Genomic DNA, 18,646 nt, shown 5'->3' on the forward strand with positions numbered 1-18,646 from the left:
AAGCCTATGGTTAGTTTGGCGGACTCGGAACCAACTGGTGGGTTTTTATTCTGGGGAGGAGGGGGTGGGGTCAGGACTAGGGTGAAGCTACAAATCTGAGGAGAGGCTCACTCTCAGGTGTGGGACTTGTAGGAGCTGAGGGCGATGCCTCCTTACTGTGGTTCCAGCCTGGGGGGGAAGGGGGAAGTGGGTGGGCAGCAGCTCTACGATTAGAGCTGTGTGTTTAAAAGATTGCTCTGAAAGCTGTATTTAGGATAGAGTGGAAAAAGTGGGATGAGGAGGTGAGATTGTGTAGATGTTATAATAAGAGTTAAATCCGACAGAGGAGACACCGATCCAGGGAGGTGAAGGGCAGTAGGAGAGCTCCTTTAAAGAGTTAATACAGAAAAGAACTGGCTGATGGTCACTATGCCCATATGAGCGCGCACTTAGCGAGCACTCACCATGGTCCAGGAATGGTTCCCAGCACTTTTCACGGATTAATTAATTTGATGATGAGGGAAGAAGTCCTAGGCCTGGAGCCCAGAGAGCCGAGTTCCAGTCTAGTTCTGCTCTAACTTGTTGTGGGAACCTCTTTGGCTTCAACTCTTCATGTAAAATGACTGAGTTACTTTAGACAATTCCAGAGGTCCGCCAGCACTCTGAAATCCCACGTAACTCCTGACATCTCTTCATGGCAGCTTGCTTAGAGAGGGAAACTGAACCTTGGGGAGCGCAGTCTAGGATCATGTAAGATCTCCCAGATCAGGTGCCTTGGGAGTTAATCCCTCTGTCCAGACTCTTTTTTCATCGGTTTGCACTTCTAGGTTGCAGGTCCCCCTTGAAGACAGAGATTCCAACAAACTGATGATGCCTTTCCACCTTTATCCAACACCCGCCTGGTCCGCATTTCTCTCCCCCTCCCTATTGCTCTTTTGTCATTAACAAAACTCCCCAGACCCTTAAAAGCCCCTACAGCAGAACTGTCCCATGAGAGAAACGGTGGATTTAATAAGCTTTTCCTTAAATGGCCCCAAATCCCTTCCAGTGATTAGGGGGAAAAGCAGCTAACACAGGACAGAGCCTCCTGGTGCAGGAGGTGAGGGAGGGAGAGAAGAAAGAAAGTTCCCGACATCCCGGGCCTCAGGGACCAAATTAAAAAAGCAGCAGCACTTATTCAAAATCAGATGAATGTCAGTGGGATGTTTGTCAAACAAACTTGTCATTATTTGTCACAATTTGAGGAAGTATCAGTCAGTAGTCACGCTTCAGCGTGTAACAGAGTTATTTATAGCTGCCAGCCTACAGTTTTAACTAATTCGGGGCCAAGGTTCGATGTTACAAACAGCTTTATTTATCATGATTGTGTGGCTATAAATAGTTTGGTTCGCTGGGTGTAGCAGCATAGCTCCGTGCTGTTCTGCCAGAGCCAGCCAGAGCCGGGAGGAACGCGACAGCGTGTAGGTGAATCCTGTCTTTTCCTCTTCTTGGCAGACCCTGTCTGTGAGTCCTTGGCCAGGCTATTTCATCCGCTTCCTCAATGTCCCTTTTGGAACGAGGAGTTGTGCTCCACCGTGTTCCCAGGAGGTGGTAGAAGTTGCTCAAGTAATTAATTAATGTCTGCCCCAAGATCTCAGTTGAAAGTTGAAAGGGAACAGGGTGCCAGCACAGCCTCCTTTGTGCCCATTCACGGACAATGAGCTAATTACAGCCTCTTTCTCATGCTGGAGGGTGGAGCGAGATATCCTGTTATTCTCCAGAGCAGGCAAAGCTCTAAAGGTTTGTTTATAGCTTCAGATTTAATTTGACCGCCAGCGATAGTCGCTTCTAAAAATAAGTGGTTGTCAGAAATTTAGAAATTTACTAGTTTCTTGTGTCAGCAGAATCTTGTTTAGGAAGTGGGGAGGTCTGGGTGGGGGGGGGTGAGCAGAAGAGAGGAGAGGGAATATGTATACATAAATTTTACATGTAAAATACATAGGTATGTCAGCTTAACAACTGATCATTATCCTGTTTGGCACAAGGGCAGTATTCTTACTGGCGGCCAGACAACCTCCATCCACTACCTTCCAGAATGCTAATCTATTTGTCATATTGAAATTTCTAGTTCTTTACCTATTCCCATCCTACCCCACTCCCAAAAGCCTGACACTCAGTTTTAATACTGTTAGGTGAAATCTTATTTTGCTTTTTTTTTTTTTTGTTAAAGAAAAGGTGTGGCTATGAAAAAAATTTATTGGCTCTTAATTTGCAAAATTAGTTCTGGTTCATTTTATTGCTGTAATTTAATACTCATAATGATTTTCTGACACATATGTTTTAGCAGCAAGATCCACTTCCTATTCATTTTTCATTTCAGGACAGCTGAAGTGTATTAGGCAGGATGGTACAAATCAGAGAGAGCAGGGCCCGGTGAGAAACTGACATCATGCTGCCATCTTGGCTTCCTCTCAGATGCGCTCTGAGCCCCTGTAAGTGTGCAAGTAGGCATGCCCAGGGATTTGGGGCAAAAGAGATAAGCAGGCAGTACTTCTTGAAAAAGGAGTTACATTTTTTTTTTCATTCTACATCGCCAACATTTTCATTATCGTCATCATCGTCATTATTGCAATTCTCTGTCCAAGGGTGCTATGAGATGCATCCTATTTGAACCTCTCCCACTGGAGCTGTGGCAAGGAGAGCCTGCCTGAGTAAACTGCCAGGTACACTACAGGGAACTCAGGGCATGGATGCCAAAGATCCAACGCCATGGGACCCTGAGGACCCGCCTCTCATCCTGACCTGGGTGCCAGGGAAGGCATCCTGGAGGAGGTGGGCCCCCTGCTGAATCCTACAGGTAGTTCCTTAGGGCAGCAACTGTGTCTTTTGGTTCCTGTGTGGACACCGCCTGGCATGGTAGGCTTGTGATAAATATTTGTAGAAAGAACAGGCGAGGGTTTCCTCTCTTTTGGGATCTGACTGTTCCTATGGGAACACTTAAGTTGTGCATTTGCGATACACAAGTAAATACATAAATGAATTCAAAATGGTTAAAAAATGAAAAATTAAAGAGAGGAGAGATTTCCAGAGTGTGTGCACTCCCGTGGGACGAGGAGTCCCTTCTGACTGATGCCCTGGCATTCTTAATCAAAATGAGAAACTCCCCATCGGGTTATGGCGAGAGGGTGTGAGGCCAAGGTGTAGGGAATAAAATGGAACAATGTGATCCTCGAGGTGAAGTGATTTCAATGGCCTGAGACAACATTCTCTCCTTGTCTATTTTGGACCCATACATGGGTCTCAGCCCTCATCTGCCGTGAGTTCCAATTCTGTGCTCGTGAAGGAGGCGGCGTGAAGCCAAAAGGAAGAAGACGAACAAGGTGATGGATGTTACATCAAGTTTCCCCCTCATTCTCTTTAATTTCCTCTCCCAGGCTTTTTCTTGGTTATACTTATCTGCCTGTTATTTTCACCCTTTTAGAAAGAGAGATTCTCAATGTTTATTTTAAAATAAAAAAGACAAATGTTTTTCCATATTGCTTATTGGGCGAAGGGAGCATTTTATTATTAGCATCATCAAGCATGTGATTTCAGAGAAGATTCTTGGAATCGGAAATGTGTTTGGCCGGTCAATAATAACTCCCATCACAGCAATATTGTGACCATATATCCCAGATCTAGATGTTCTCAGTCAAAGAAAAAAGAAGAGCACAATAAATTTTGCAACATAATATGTAAATCTGATAGATAGCTTTTACCTAATATTTTTGTTTGTTTCTGTTTCTAAGAATTTTCCCTGATGCCGAGTACTAGCTGAGGAGAACGTGGGGTAATGGGTTAGCTTAGGCTTTCTGGCCTCTTCTTAGAATTGTGAATGTTTAGAACTTCAAAACAACATTTGCTTCCTCTGCCCCATTTCTCTCCTTTTGTAGATCAGGAAACTGAGCCTGAAGGACCAAGTGACTTGCTCAAGGTCGTTTGACGTTTAAGAGAGAGAGCTGGGATAATATGTCTCTTGCCTACCATAAAAGGTGACTAACATTTCTTGGAAAGAGATAGACGGTCCGTTGTACAGATGCAGCACTGTGGTTACGGAGGAGGGTTCTGGAGTCAGACACGCCTAGGTGCGAATCGTAGCTCTGTCGCTATTTGTGAGGCAATGGCATGTGGCTGCTCTTCTTTGAGCCTCAGTTTTCTCATCCATAAAGGGGAACCATAATGATACAACAACAAAGGCACTGGGAGAATTAAATGAGATAATGCAGGTCAAGTATTCGGCTGGGATTCCTAGCACACGGAACATCTCCAACATATAACAGAAACTGCGGTGAAAACCAAACCAAAAAGCAAACGAATGAAACCACACAAACACCCCCAAACGAGGCTCCTTGTTCTTTTGCCCCGGCAGGTCTGTCACAGAGATGTTACTGATGAAGTTTCCTCCTTCTGCGCATCCTGTTGTGCGCACTTACTGCTTCGGAGAGAGAAAGACAGGAGCTCGGTTCACCATCAGGCTTTGGGCCAGAGACAGAGACAGATCCGATAGACAGAGATAGGGATGGGGACATCGAGGCAGGGCCCGAGTGAGCAGTGCCCATGAACAAGAGGAATCTGATGTGTTTAGCTGGCCCAGCAGGAAGCCCGAAGGAGGAAGGCCAGTGAGGGTCAGGGACAGCTGCCCCCACTTTGGAGCCCAGCCCGCGCCTGCGGCAGGTGCACTTGCGCCCTGGTGTTAGTTGTTTTGATCAGTGGTAGTAAGTCAAGGTGGGAGGGATCTCCACCAACGGGAGCCTTCCCCTGAGATGTACACAGGTTGGCAGCTTCGAGAAAATGCAACACATTTGGGAGAGAGTTAATTATAGAAAACGGTATCCCCGGTAAGTCAAGCAAGGGAGGACTTAGAACACTCAACTTTGGAATATTTGTCTAATCACATAATCAGTGTGATTTCATTCACATCCTGGGAAGTACTGTCTGCGCACAAAATTATCTCGTTGGATTCCCCACTAACCTTGCAAAGTTTTTATGGTACTTTGCAGATCAGGAAAGTGGAGGCCCAGAGAGATGTAAATCACATGCTCAAAGTCACAGACCTCGAAATGAAGCCTAGATTGAAAACAATCTCACTGATTTCAAAGTCTGTCCTGTGCATGTCCACCGACCCGGTTACATTTTACTGGAGTGCGTTTTTCACTACCCTCCCTTCTCACCTTGGTTTGCCCATGGAGATGTGGCTGTGACTTCCTGTGGCTGAGAGAAGCAGCAATGTCTGGGTAAAGGAGCAGATTCTGGAGCCAGGCTGCATGCGTTCCTATCCTGCCTGTACCACTTACTGGCCTTGAAACCACGGACAAGGGAACTAACTTCTCTGTGCCTCAGTTTACTCATCTGGAAAGTGGGCTGTATTAGTCAGGGTTCTCTGGAGAAGCAGAACCAATAGGGTGTGTGTGTGTGTGTGTGTGTGTATCTAATATACATATGTGGTTCTGTTTTATATATACATATTAATACACATCTTAGTGGTTCTGTTTATATATATACATATTAGTGAGAGGGATACTTATTTTAGGGAATTGGCTAAGTAATTGTGGAGGCTGACAAGTCTGAAATCTGCAGAGCAGGCCAGCAGGCTGGAGACCTAGGGAAGAGTTGATGTTGCAGCTTCAGTCTGAAGGGAGTCTTGAGGCAGAATTCCCTTTTTCTCAGTGGACCTTGGTCTTTTTTCTCTTAAGACCTTCAACTGATTGGATGAGGCCCACCCACATTATGGAGGGTAGTCTGCTTTACTCAGAGTCTACTGTTGATGTTAATTTCATCTAAGAAACACCTTCACAGCAGTATCTAGACTGGTGTCAGCCCAAACATCTGGGTACCGTGTAGCTGAGTTGACGTATGAAATGAACCATCACATGGGGCTAATAAGATCTACCTCATGAGGTTGATGTGAGGAGTAAATGAGCTGATATGTGTAAAGAGCTTAGAACTCTCCTGGCACAGGTAAGTTCTGGCTAGGTGTTACCTATCATTCTTCCCCAGAAATGGACATGCTCTCTCTCATTTTGGCTCGGACATGTCATTTCTGTCACTGGGCCAACACTCCTGCAGCCAACAGCTTTCACCTCTCTTCCATTTCCTTCTCCTTGTGGCTGCAAAAGAGTCTGTGTGCCTCCTGTGTGGCCACTGCATCTGGCAGGAGATTGCTCTTTCCTGGTCCCCAGGATAAATTAGGATACTGGGCATTGCTGCTCATGGACGCCCTCAGCAAAGTCCCAAGAGGTAAAGACTGCAGGTCGGGGGCGGCTGAGGACAGCTGACAGAACCGAAGGCAGGAATTCCATGGAGAGAATCTCTGTTGTTGTTTATACTTGTGGCAAGAAGCAAACACATTGCTCTTTAATTTTCCTTGGCAGGGTCTGCGGGCCGCGTTGCTGCCAGCCCGTCTGCGGGTCATGTTGCACCCCCACCTCCCTCAGCCTCAGGTGGATGGCCCCTCAGCAAATGCCTTTCCTGGAGAAATGAAAATGCTGCAGCCCCCGCCGCCCGACTCCCGTTCGGTTCAAACCTCTGCTCTATCTCTGTTGCCCAGCTGCGCCTGCGGTGCCCTCTCTACCTGGCAGAGGGAGACACCTTTGGTAGTCAGGCGTCCATTTCAAACCGAAGGCACGCTCCGTTTGGAAAACGGAGCATTTTCATTGTGCTTTGGTTTCTGGGGGTTGGGGGGTGGATTAAAACTGGGATAAATGCAAAAGATCCTGGAGGACAATGAGAAAGGAAAGCTCTTCGAGGAAGAGGCAGAAAGGGGGTGGAGGTGGGAGATGGGAGGGGGCCGGCAGGACCAGTGAAAGAATCAACCACGCTTTCATCTTGAGTCTGATCCATTTCTGAACCCTGATGGGAAAGGTCATGAATTTTAAAATGCGTCTCTCCAGCCGACAGCTCCAGTCATAAAACCCACACTCTCTGAAGCTGTAGACTGCTGCGGGAGACCCGAGACCGAGGGAGCCGGAGGCGGGCGGGGGAGCGCCGGCCGCTGTCAGCAGGCGGAGATGAGAGGGAGTTTGAACAGCTGTCCGGAGGAGGCTTCTGAGGTCGCCCTCCTCCCGGCCAGCTCCGGGAGGTTTCCACGAGGCCTTGGCACCAACAGATAACTTTCTGAGCTGGCCTCTTGGCAGTGCTGGCTGCTTGTGTCACTAGCAAGTCCCCTGGCCACCTGCAGTCCTGGTTCACCTGCTGAGAGGGGGTGGGGTGGGGATGGGTTGGTGCCTTTCTCACCAGGACCCTGAGAGCTGGTCCAGAAGGGGAAGCCCGGGGTCTCCCGATGTCTCTGAGGAGGGCCAGAGTTTGCAGGTTCCAAGTTGGGTTGTTGTTGGGGTTGCTGCCCGGCTGTGGGAGGGATCTGAAGGCGGCTGCTGTCTTTTCTGGGCTGGAATAGGCAATGGTGACCATTTTCCTTGCGGCCCTGGGGAATGTCAGTGTATCTTACTGGAGGAAAAGTGCATGCTCTTGAGGAACAGTGTGTGTGTTTTTGAAAATGTATTGTTATATCTTAAACAGAAGATATGCTCATTTTTTCGGTAGGATGCTGGGGAAGTGCAATCATGGCTTATCTTTTTTGTACATTGAGAGTTGGGAGTATTAAGTTTTCGGAAAGCAGGATAGTGGCAACGGAAACAAGATTGCAGACATTTCCCGAGGCGCCAAGCCGCCCGGAGGAGTCCCCTCATAGCCTCCAAGAACTCGGCTCCTTAGTTGGATGCTGACCCCGGGGACCAGAGGCTGGTGGCCTTGGGAAGAGTGATGCCATGCACAGCCAATCCTGTAGAGACGCTGGGGGCTTTGGGAGCCCCAGGAGAGCCCCCGCCTCTCTCTGTGTCCTGTGTGGTCGTGTCCTTCCACTCCTGAAGAATCGGGAAACCCTTCCCAGGGGTCAGAAGCGTGTGCAGGGGAATCGCTGTGCTTCAGCATTGGGACTTCCAGGTCTCTCAGTTTTGTGGAAGCTTTTTTAGAGGGTGTGCCGGACAGAACAGCCTCCCTCTTATTTAAGAAAAAAAAGTTTTTAATGTAATAAAATATACATAATATAAAATTTACCATTTTAACCGTATTTAAGTGTATAGTTATGCGGTATGAAGTGCACTCACGTTGTTGTGAAACCGTCACCACCATCCGTCTCTAGAACTTTTTCATCTTCCCAAACAGAACCCCATACCCAGTAAACACTACCTCTTCCTTCCCCCTTCCTCCCAGCCCCTGGCAACCACTGTTCTACTTTCTGTCTCCGTGAATCTGACGACTCTTGGTACCTTGTGTAAGTGGAATCATACAGTATTTGTCTTTTTGCGCCTGGCTTATTTCACTTCACATAATATCTTCAAGGTTCATCTAGGCTGTACCATGTATCAGAATTTCATGTCTTTATTTTACTAATTTTTTATTGTAGTAAAATATAGATAACATGATGTTTACCATTTTAACTGTTCACAAGTACGCAATTCAGTGGCATTGAATACATCCGCAGCGTCGAGTAGCCATCACCATTATCTAGACTCAAAACTCGTCATCATCTTCCACATAAATTCTGTGCCTGGTAAACATTAACTCCCCTTCCCACAGCCCCTGGTGACCGCTATTCTGTCTTCAGTCTGTGAATTTGCCCATTCTAGGTACCTCATGAAAGTGGAATCATACGATATCTCCCTCGTTTTTGGCACAGATTATTTTAGGACATAGGTTTGCAGAGACCTCACCCAGAGACAGAAGAGCAGTGAGTCACAGCATATGGCTGTACTGGCGAGAGGTTCCTCAGAAGTAGGTGGAGACTGCAGTGGAAAAACAAGGTAGAGTGTCAGGAGGCGCCCGGACAGGAGCCCCCGAGCCCCATGAAGGGGTGCTCTGCTGGGGATGACCTGGCAGGGATGCCCAACTATGAGACGGCCGCAGCAACAGAGGAGGCCTTGAGATTCTCACATCGCAGAGCTTCCCCTGCTTTGACTTCATTGACAGTGAGCAGCCTTCTGAAAACCTGACTCTCCACGGAGCCTGCCGGCAGGAGGGAGAACGGGGGACAGAGTGACACGGGTATCTCTTTAGCTCGGTGCTGATGCAGGTCTTGGCGACAGAGAGGAGTGGTCAGGACCTGAATGTAGGAGTTGTTCGTGCGTTTGAAGACCAGCTCTTCCATTTACAGTGTGTGAGACCTGCAGCAAGTTCATGTACTCCAGGAGGCTCGGTGTCCACTTGTGAAAAGCAGGAATGAGAAGAATCCCCATCTCACAGGGTTAGGGTGAGGAATAAAGACAGTAATACAGAAGATGGAAAAGTGCTCTGCTGAATGCCTGACCCACAGTCAGTGTTCAGTAATGATCATGCTTGCAAGAATAATTCATTCTGATGTCACATATCAGTTTCTTGTAAGTTTTGTTTGCATGACTCCCTATCCTTGAGTCCAAACAGCTTTAAGACTTTGAAATTGAGTTTGGGGGTGTGCATGCCTGAGGGCTGGGCATTTCTGTAAATTTGCTGGGATGAATAACACCTTGTGAATCTTGAGAAATCAGCAGTTTCTCTTCCTGTTGACATCTCAATCTTATCACTCACTTTTTTTTCTAAGCATTGGTGGAAATAGAGAATTTGGAAGTGTGAGCTCTTATATGGGGAAGAAATATTAAACTGCAACCTTCCTTGAGTTGGTCATACTGCAAGGATTGCACAGTGGTAGATGGGAGACCTGGGAAGAAGACATAGAGAGAACAATTTGAAATCGCCCCCAGACAGACAACTTTACCTTGGGGGGGGATCCACTGGAGAGGGGTGGAGCTGATCTGGTGAAGCCGTGCAGTGTGAACATGTGTGTCCAGGGCGTCTTCCCTGGGTGTCTTCAAGGGTTCTGCTCAAGGCAGCACTGGCTGCTGTCACAGTTGCCGGTGGGATCCAGACAGTGGTCCTCATGGTTAGAGGAAGAGCATCTTCCTCGGGGATACGCTCGGCAGTGACTCGGATACACTCCCTGCAGACTCAGGACCATCAGTCCCTTGACTCCTGGCCTTGAAGTGGAAGCCCACCCACTGGTCCGATTTCCCCCAGCCTTACAGTGGGCGAATTCTTCCTCAAAAGCCTCCTGGTCCCTTTTTGCCGTCTCGCTCAGGTTATCTGAAGATTTTTATTAACAGCATATCTCAAAGCCGAAGCATCGTGGTCTTGATCCCTCTCCTCTCAGGTGCACCAACTGCTCCTGTCTGCATTTGCTCAGCCCCCAGGCTCCGTTTAGCCATGGGTGTGTCAGGGCGGTTGGGGAGCGTCCATCTGCCCACAGATCGCGGTTGGGTGGATTAATTAATGATTATAGAGTACTTTGAAGGTTGGAGGGCTAATTATTTAGCCAGTTCCTTCCCTTCCCCCACATCCCCTTGACAGCCTTTTGTCTCTTCCCCTCTTGGGACGACCTTTGAAGTGAATAGGAGAGAATGAATCAGGGGTCAGTTAATAGAGCTGGCCATTCCAGATGGCCAGACCAGAGAGCCCCATCTGGATGCTGCTCCACTGCAGGAGCTGAGATTTTCTATGGGACCTGCAGCACCCGGTACCTTTCTTTACATCAGAGCTGGCCAAGGTTTCAGAAGACCGTGGCTTCCCACATTCCCAACTGGGCGTGACAAACAGCAGGTTTTCATTGGCTAAGGTGGAGCCTGATGCCTGTGTGTCCAGGGTTTGCTCGCAAGTTTGATGTGAAATCCTTTCTCTAGTAATTCATTCTCTCCTCTCCCTCTAATTACTCTTTTCCAGAGCTTGACCCCATAGGAAGAACATGGTGGTTTCTGCTCCCATTCCTGGGTTTGTACGAGGTGGGAGAGAACGAGTTCTAAGCTGTGCTGTGGGAGAAATGAGTTTGGGCTGCCTTGCAGAGTGAGTGGATCCTATTGTTTCTCTGCTTTCCCTCTTTCCCGACAAACCAAGACTTTGAAATAAAAGATGTTTTTCTATTATTTTAAAATCCTGAATTATGCATACTTTTTTAGTTGGAGAAACACAAGGATAAAAATAATAACTCAAGTGGTGGGATTACACTTATATATTCCCTCCCTGGGCCCAAGAGTGGGTCTTTAGTGCGTTTATGAGCATATTGAAGGGAGAGAAAATCCTGTTACTTTAATTCATGAATTCGTTCATCTATATCTATAATGTTTACTGAGGAGCTGCTCTGGTGTGGAGACGTTAGAGATACAAGAGGGGACAGCACCCAGTTCTGAAGGTGTGTGCAGTCTAGTGGGGAGAAAAGCATGAGAACCTGTGAATGTGGCGGAGTGATGGTTTTGCATTTTGCTCTATTTTTACGTTTCCTCAGATCATCAGGTGGATGGACCCTTTGCCTGTCCTTGCCTCAGGATATTTTCAGGGCAGAAAACAGAAGCTGCTTGAAGTCCAAGGCTTTTCTAAAACTCCCAAGCTCTTTGAAGAAAGGATGCTAAGGGCCCTAGGGGTGGAGGGGAGAGAGAGGAGGCCTTTGAGGGCAGCAGGAGGAAAGAGATGACTCTGGGGGCAAGAGGCTGAGCGAGAGAGGGCTTTGAGGGTGATGAAAGAGGAGAGGGAGGACGGCAGAGAGGCCAGGAAATGTGGAAAGATCATGAAGGCATGGGTGTAGCACACCTAGAGAGGCCAGTGAGGCTCACGGGGTCCAAGCCTCACCCCGAACTCCCCAAAGGTGATCCTGGGGCAAGGAGCTGTTGGCCCTGGAGGTCCATGTGGGTTGGGACAGTGGGGGACTCTGGGGACCAGGAAGGGCTGACTAGCAATTGGACAGGGCTCCCCAGTGCTTTGGTGATAGAGGTGGCCTGGTCACTGCACAGTCCTCTGGAGCAGGCGGGTCTGGTAATGACCATGCTGGAATTTCTGCAGCCCCAGCAGGGTGGGAGTTCAGAGTGGGTCTAAGATGATTTAAAATAAAAAGAACATATTCTGCACATTGGAGTGATACTCTCTGAAACTAAGCCCACGACACACTATGATACAATAAAAAAAGGGAGGTTGGAGATACCTAAGGTAGTCAATTCAGAGACAGAGAGTAGGATGGTGGTTGCCAGGGGCTGGCGGAGGGAGTGATTGGAGAATTGTTCAATGGGTACGTTTCTGCTTTGCAAGATGAAGAGTTCTGAAGGTTGATTGCACAGCAATGTGAAGGTACTCAACACCGTTGAACTGTACACTAAAAAATGGTTAAGATGGAGATATCCCCTCACACCTGTTAGAATGGCTATTATAAAAGAAAAAAAGGATGTGTTGGTGAGGATGTGGAGAAAAGAGAGCCATTACATGCCATTGACTTGAATGTAAATTGATGCAGCCATTATGGAAAACAGTATGGAGGTTCCTCAAAAAAATAATAATAGAACTGCCATATGGTCCAATAATCTCTCTTCTGGACATATACCCAAAGGAAATGAAATCAGTACCTCAGAGAAATATCTGTGCTCCCTTGTTCACTGCATTGCTCACAACAACCAAGATATGGAAAACAATCTAAGTATCCGTTGATGGATGAATAGATAATGTGGTAAATATACAATGGAATATTACTCAGCCTTAAAAAAGGAGATCCTGCCATTTGCGACAATGTGGATGAACCTAGAGGACATTATGCTAAATGAAAGAAGCCGGGTACAGAATGAAAAAAGCCTCCTGGTCTCACTTACACACGGAATCTAAAAATGTCAAATACATAGAAGCAGAGAGTAGAACAGTAGTTACCAAGGGTGGGGAGGTGGGGGAAATGGGGAAACACTGGTCAAAGGGTACAAAGTGGCAGATATGTAGGAAGAATCAGTGTACAGGTCTAATGGACTGGAATGATGACCATAGTTAATAATACTGTATTGAATACTGGAAATTTGCTAAGAGAGTAGATTTCAGGTTCTCTCATCCACACACACAAAAGGTAACTATGTGAGGAAATGGATACCTTAATTAGCTTTCCTGTAGTAATCATTCACTCTATATAAAATCATCATTGCAAACCTTAAATATATACAATTTTTATTAAAAAGATAAAAAATGGCTAAGATGGTAAATTTTATATGTATTTTACCACAATTAAAAAAATATGGAGTTTGGTCCAAAGAGTGCCAGGAGCAAAGATGGAGGTAGATCTAAGTCAGCCTGAGGGGAGTCAGGGAGGCTTCAAAGACGGGGGTCAAGTGATTGAGACTTGAAGCTTGAGTGGGCAGAAAATGGGTGGAGGGGATGGTGGAAGTGGAGAGGGTGGGATTGGGGAGAATGGGGTGGGGGCAAGGGAAAGACACACACACACACACAGAGCCTTGGAAGGAGGAGAGCAGAGCACCCTGGGGACAGCTGGGCAGTGTGGCTGGAGTTTACAATGTAAGGCAGGGTGGGAGGCCAGGGGAGGGATGGCCTAGTTTAGATTTTATCTGGTAGGTAATGGGAGCCATTGAGTATTCTTGGCAGAGGGGATGACATAATCAGATTGGTGTTCTAGAAAGATCACCCTGGCTGCCGTGTGGAGGATGAAGTCGAGCCCAGAGGTGGAGCCCCACCTGCATCCCTGCTTCACCCCTTTCACTGTGGCTGCAGAAGAGGGACAGCTTCTGCCTATCTCAGAAGCCCCCCGCTCTCCCAGCTCCCTGGAAGCATGATGGTTGACATCACCTCCCCTCTTCCCACACTCCACTGGCTACTCAGCCATCTGTGCACATCATGCCCTATGTGCTTGTCCATTTTTGTCATTTTGAGAGTCTCTGCTCTTATCTCATAGCCTCAGGGGAGGGAAAGAGTGATTCACAGACAGACCTTTTCCCAAGCTTTACCCTTCCTCCCTGTCCCCCTTCCTCCACTTCTCTTATGGGCAGAGACTCATTCCCGTGCCCCTGAACCCACAAAATGCTCTCTCCGTTGTACTTACTGAATCAACCCACGTTCCCATCAGTGAACGATTTCCGGCTTACTGGGGCCATCTATTGCTGTATATGGAGGCAGAACAGTGCCTTTCCCGGGGCAGGGGCAGGCTCAAGAGTCTCACTGCCTGGGTTGAAGCCCAGCTCCAACACTGCAATGTGGCCAAGTTACGCAGCCTCATAACTGCGTCTGTAACACAGGAACGTTAGTAGTATTACCTCACTGGATTGTTACAGGGTGTTAAAAAATGATTAAAGAAGACAATTTAGGTGATACAAGCAAACTTCATTTAACACTTTGTGAAATGAACAGTCTCCTTTCTGAGAACTGAAAAATGGGGTGGAAGGCAGGAAGCTTTATGGGACAAAGAATAAAAGACAAAGAAGAGAAAAATAGAAAATATCTGATTGTGTGGGGCCATGTAGTCAACCTTGTTTGGGGTGAGAAGACCCAGAGTGGCCTGTCCTTTGGGGACTGACTGACTGGATATACCATGTTTCTGGTGAAGTGGAGCATTTATAGGAACACAAACATCATCTAAGTTTGGTTTCTGATGTGGCACCCCAGGCAGGAGCAGCTCCGTCTTGGGCCTAGAAATTTATTTCATTTGAGGATGAATATTTGAAAATCACTTAGAATAATACCTGGTACAGAGTTGGTGCTGGGTAATTGTTTGTTTAACTAAACACCTTCTTCAAAATGTAATTATGGAAGTGAAATAAGATGCTATCCGTAAGGTGCTTAGCACAGTACCTGGTAAACAGTAAGCACACAATAAATGCTCACGGTTTCTAATTGTGTTGGAACTTGATCTGTGAGAGGTGGGATGGAGGAGATGAGAAGGCGGTTTGCAGTGGGGGTCATATGTATGCAGACATATTGTGACTATCTCACCAGACTACCTGACTGGCTTAAAAAACTGCTATTGATCCTTACTATGGGTTGAATTGTTTCCCCTAAAATGTATATTGAAGTCCTAACCCCTAGAACCTCGGAGTGTGACCTTATTCAGAAATAGAGTTGCTACAGATGTAATTAGTTACGAGGAGGATAGTTAGTTACGAGGAGGTGGAACTGGAATATGCAGTATGACTGGTGTCCTTAGAAGAAGACTGCCACGTGGAGACACAGAGACCCAGGGAAACCCCAAGTGAAGATGGAGGCAGAGATCGGAGTGAGGCGTCCACAAGCCGAGGATTGCCAGCCATCACCAGAAGCTAGGAGAAGGGCGTGGAACGGATTCTCCCTCACAGCCCTCAGAAGGAGCCAACCCTGCTGACGCCTTAATTTTGGACTTGCAGCCTCTAGAGCTGTGAAACAATACATTCCTGTTGTTTTAAGCCACCTGGTTTGTGGCACTTTGTGACGGCCGCCCTTGGAAAGGAATACAATCCTCGTTACCTGCAGAGACCAACCACACTTATCAGCCTGGCATTTGGGGTCCACTCTGCTTTCCAAAAACACACACATAATGCTTTAGCCACACACTGTGCCACAACAGACTATTTGTAATTCCACAAACATGACTAAAAAAATTGTCATAGAAGAAATTGTTGGATATTTATAAATGTTCCTGCCAATCAGCTCAGATCCTAGTGCCTGGAGCTCCCCTTTGTGGGGCATCTATACCCCAGAAGACAATTGAGGTGCCAGAGTGAGAGGATGGAAGAGGAGAGGAAGGGCAATAAAGTGAAATATCTCCACTTGTGAAAGGGAATGTGTGCTGGACCTGGGAAAATTTGCAGGGCTGGAGATTTGGGCCTTGGAGGCTGTGTAATCTGGGGAAAAGGTAATCTGGGTTCATTCCCAAGGGGTTTTGGAGAGGAAGGACAAAGATGTCGAGGGGAGATTTTTGGAGAGCAATGTTTCCTGCTATGTAATGTGAATCGTCCATCCGTGCTCTCTCTCCCTATAAAATTTTTGGTGAAATCACTCCTCCGCTCCATGCTTCTGGCGTTCATCCCTTCTCCCTTCCCTCCCCTCTCTGCCCCTCCGCTCCGCTCTTCTTTCAATGAGTGGCAATGGAGTACCTGCCTCCAGATGGCTCAAGGGGAAATCAGAGGCTGGGTTATCCAAGCCACGTTACTCAGAGGCTAAGTAATCCAAGCTCATGCCTGCATTCCCTTGTTCACCCTGTTCCTGATGCCTGGGATGTCTTTCCCCTCTCTTTCTGCAAAACCCAACCCGCTCATCTTTCAAGTGTCCTCACCTGGATGAAGATTGCAGCGCCCCTCCCCTCTTCCTATTCTAGGCAGAATTGCAATTCATCGCCACCTCGGAAATCCCACAGAGCTTCTCAGATCCCCCTGTTGTAGTGCTTGTCTCCTCTCTTTGAGGATGGAGCCTGGGTCCTAATTCATCTCTGTTACCCTCTCCCCTGCACAGAGTCTAGCCCGTAGTAGGCACTCAATGACTGGCACAGAATGAGTGAATGAATAAAGGGATGGGTTGAGGGATGACAGGATTAGGTAGGGAGAGGGCAATATGTACCGAGAAGGAAATGAGACAAAAAAAATGAGGAGTTGGAGCCGGGAGAGAGGAGTGAAATGACAGCCTTCCTTTAAGCACCCCTTGGAGAAGTCTAATTTACATAATTAAAATCCAAATAACTAGGAGAATGAATGGTGAGCCAAGTGGCAGATAGAATTGTAAAGACGGAAAGGAAGCACAAAGCCAAAGACAAGATGAAGAATGGGGCTTAGAGATGTGTTTGTACTAGAATCATAAAAAAAGACAAAGTTGGAGGTGGTAGAAATGCATCAGGGGCAGGAGAGAATGAAGGGGGTGGGGAAAGGCAGGTAAGAACTGAGTTAATAAAAGGGGTGGGGGTGGGGAGTCCTGGGACTGGAGAGAAGCAAATAAAATCCATGGCTTTAACTCCAATATAAAGGCAAATGGGGTGGGTGGTTGTAACGAACTGGGTTTGAAATCGAAAGGCACATTTGTAGGGCTGTCAAATCCCCGAGGCAGACCATTGCTGAGCAGAGTGGAAGCAGGAAGTAGGAAACTGGGAGGACTGGCCCAGAAAGGACTGGAAACACAGCCTAGAAGCTCAACGCTTGGTTGTTTTTGTGGGGAGGGAGGAAATGGTGGATAATAATATACTGTAGAGAGAAATTAATAATACTAAGCTACCTCGCCAGGGTGTTATGAGTGTTAATTAATTAATTATTGTTTGCAAAGCACTTTGAAGGTGGAAAGGCTCTATAATTATTATGAATAAAATGTCAGAGATAATAATCCGGCAGAACGCAGTGACCTCATCAGCACCTCATTTGCATGGCCCGAAGTAGAGCAGATTCAAGGAATCTCTGCCAAGGGGGAGACCTGCTGGGGACGACAGATGCCCCGCTCAACGCCCTGCCTTCCCCTTGCCACGTCTCCCTGTCAGCCCCAGAGCTGCGGCCTCTGCTCCCTTGGCAGCGGTTCGTGAGACGCTGTGGGAGGTGATATTTTTACTGGTGGGAAAGCGACATCTGTAATAAGCTGAAGACTGGATCACTTTACACTGGGGAGCGTCCTAATGTCACAGGCCTGAGGGACAGTCTTTGCATCGAGCAGCTTTCCATTTTGCGGGGCTGCTTTGTTTCAAAGGAGATGAAAAATATGGTACTTTGGGTCTGCTCTTCAAGAGTGGGATGGGCAGGGACTGTTAGGGGAGGGCAGACTCTTGGAAGATGGAGTGCCCAAAACGTACCGGCTCAGGTTTGGGAGAAGTGACAATGCCCGTACCACGTCATGGACCTGACAGCCTAAGTTGGGGAGACACAATAGACAACAAACAACCCGCCCTTTCTATAGGTAATGTGTCAGGTGGCCATAAGGCAAAGAAGAAAATTATAGAGTGAGGCAAATAGAGAGGGCAGGGAGAGGGCTGGACAAACAAAGTACATCGGAGACCAGTGCTGGGAAAGGGTCTGTGGCTGTGTGAGGGTCTGCAGGTGTCCATCCTGGAGAAAAGATGACTGAGGACAGTTGCTTTCAATCTATTTCCCACCCTCACCCCCAGGCTTGGATGACGAGGCGAAGGAACTGCAGAGTGTTTACCAACCTTTGCTGTGTGTGTAAGAAACAAGCAGTCCTGCCAGCAAGCTCCCCTTCCGACCCGGGTGGAAGAGAGAGCAGAATTTTGAAACTGGGTAGCGTTCTCTGAGTTATATGCATGTGAGGGAGCACAAAAGTGGCTATTAAGTCTGGACAGAAGTTCACACCAATGTGTACAAATTTACACCAGAAAAATAGACGCACGAACAACGAATACTTCTTTTATCTCCTTCAGACAAGGAGAGTCCCCTTGGTTGTCTCATGTACACCTTGTGAGAGATCCCCAGCTAATTCTGGAGCTAACTGTTAGCAGTCCAAGGGTCAGAAGGCCCACGACCTTGCACTGTCAACTCAGAAGTTCAGACTGTTTGATCTAGCCTAGGATGTCCTCCAGGAGACACCCCGAAGAGGGGAGGGGGGGAAGGCAGTGGCCTCCCTCCTCAAAGAAAATGTCATCATTCTGCCCTCACACCCCCGCTGCCATTTATTAATCTCCTAAAACCTCAGCTGAACTAACCGTTGGAATATCGCAGTTATGATGAAACACCCACGTCTGTATAAACAACTGGTTCCTGACTCCAACCTGGACTGTTTCTGTGATCTTAGGAAAAACAGCACCAGATGCAGGCCACTTGTGGTTAAGCAGTCATTCTCAAGCAGCAGAATACTGTGCTGCTCTCCTTAAAACACAGCTTGCTGGGCCCACTGCCAAGCTCTCTGATGCAGAAGGTCTCAGGTG

The 18,646-nt window shown here is 47.4% G+C and overlaps 1 long non-coding RNA gene across 5 annotated transcripts; it reads left to right on the top strand.

The window, feature by feature from the left end:
• Nucleotides 1-312: 312 nt before the first annotated feature.
• LOC139045885 (uncharacterized) lies at nt 313-11,981 on the top strand. Of its 5 annotated transcripts, none has more exons than XR_011505193.1 (5): nt 313-1,758; nt 2,339-2,450; nt 2,604-3,338; nt 3,891-3,989; nt 6,369-11,981. It is a non-coding gene; the product is annotated as an uncharacterized lncRNA (long non-coding RNA). The 5 variants fall into 5 exon arrangements; XR_011505194.1 differs by having other exon boundaries at nt 313-1,439; XR_011505190.1 differs by having other exon boundaries at nt 315-1,758; nt 2,339-3,338.
• Nucleotides 11,982-18,646: the final 6,665 nt, after the last annotated feature.

Source organism: Equus asinus, chromosome 8 (genome assembly GCF_041296235.1).
Source record: "Equus asinus isolate D_3611 breed Donkey chromosome 8, EquAss-T2T_v2, whole genome shotgun sequence".
NCBI lineage: Eukaryota > Metazoa > Chordata > Mammalia > Perissodactyla > Equidae > Equus > Equus asinus.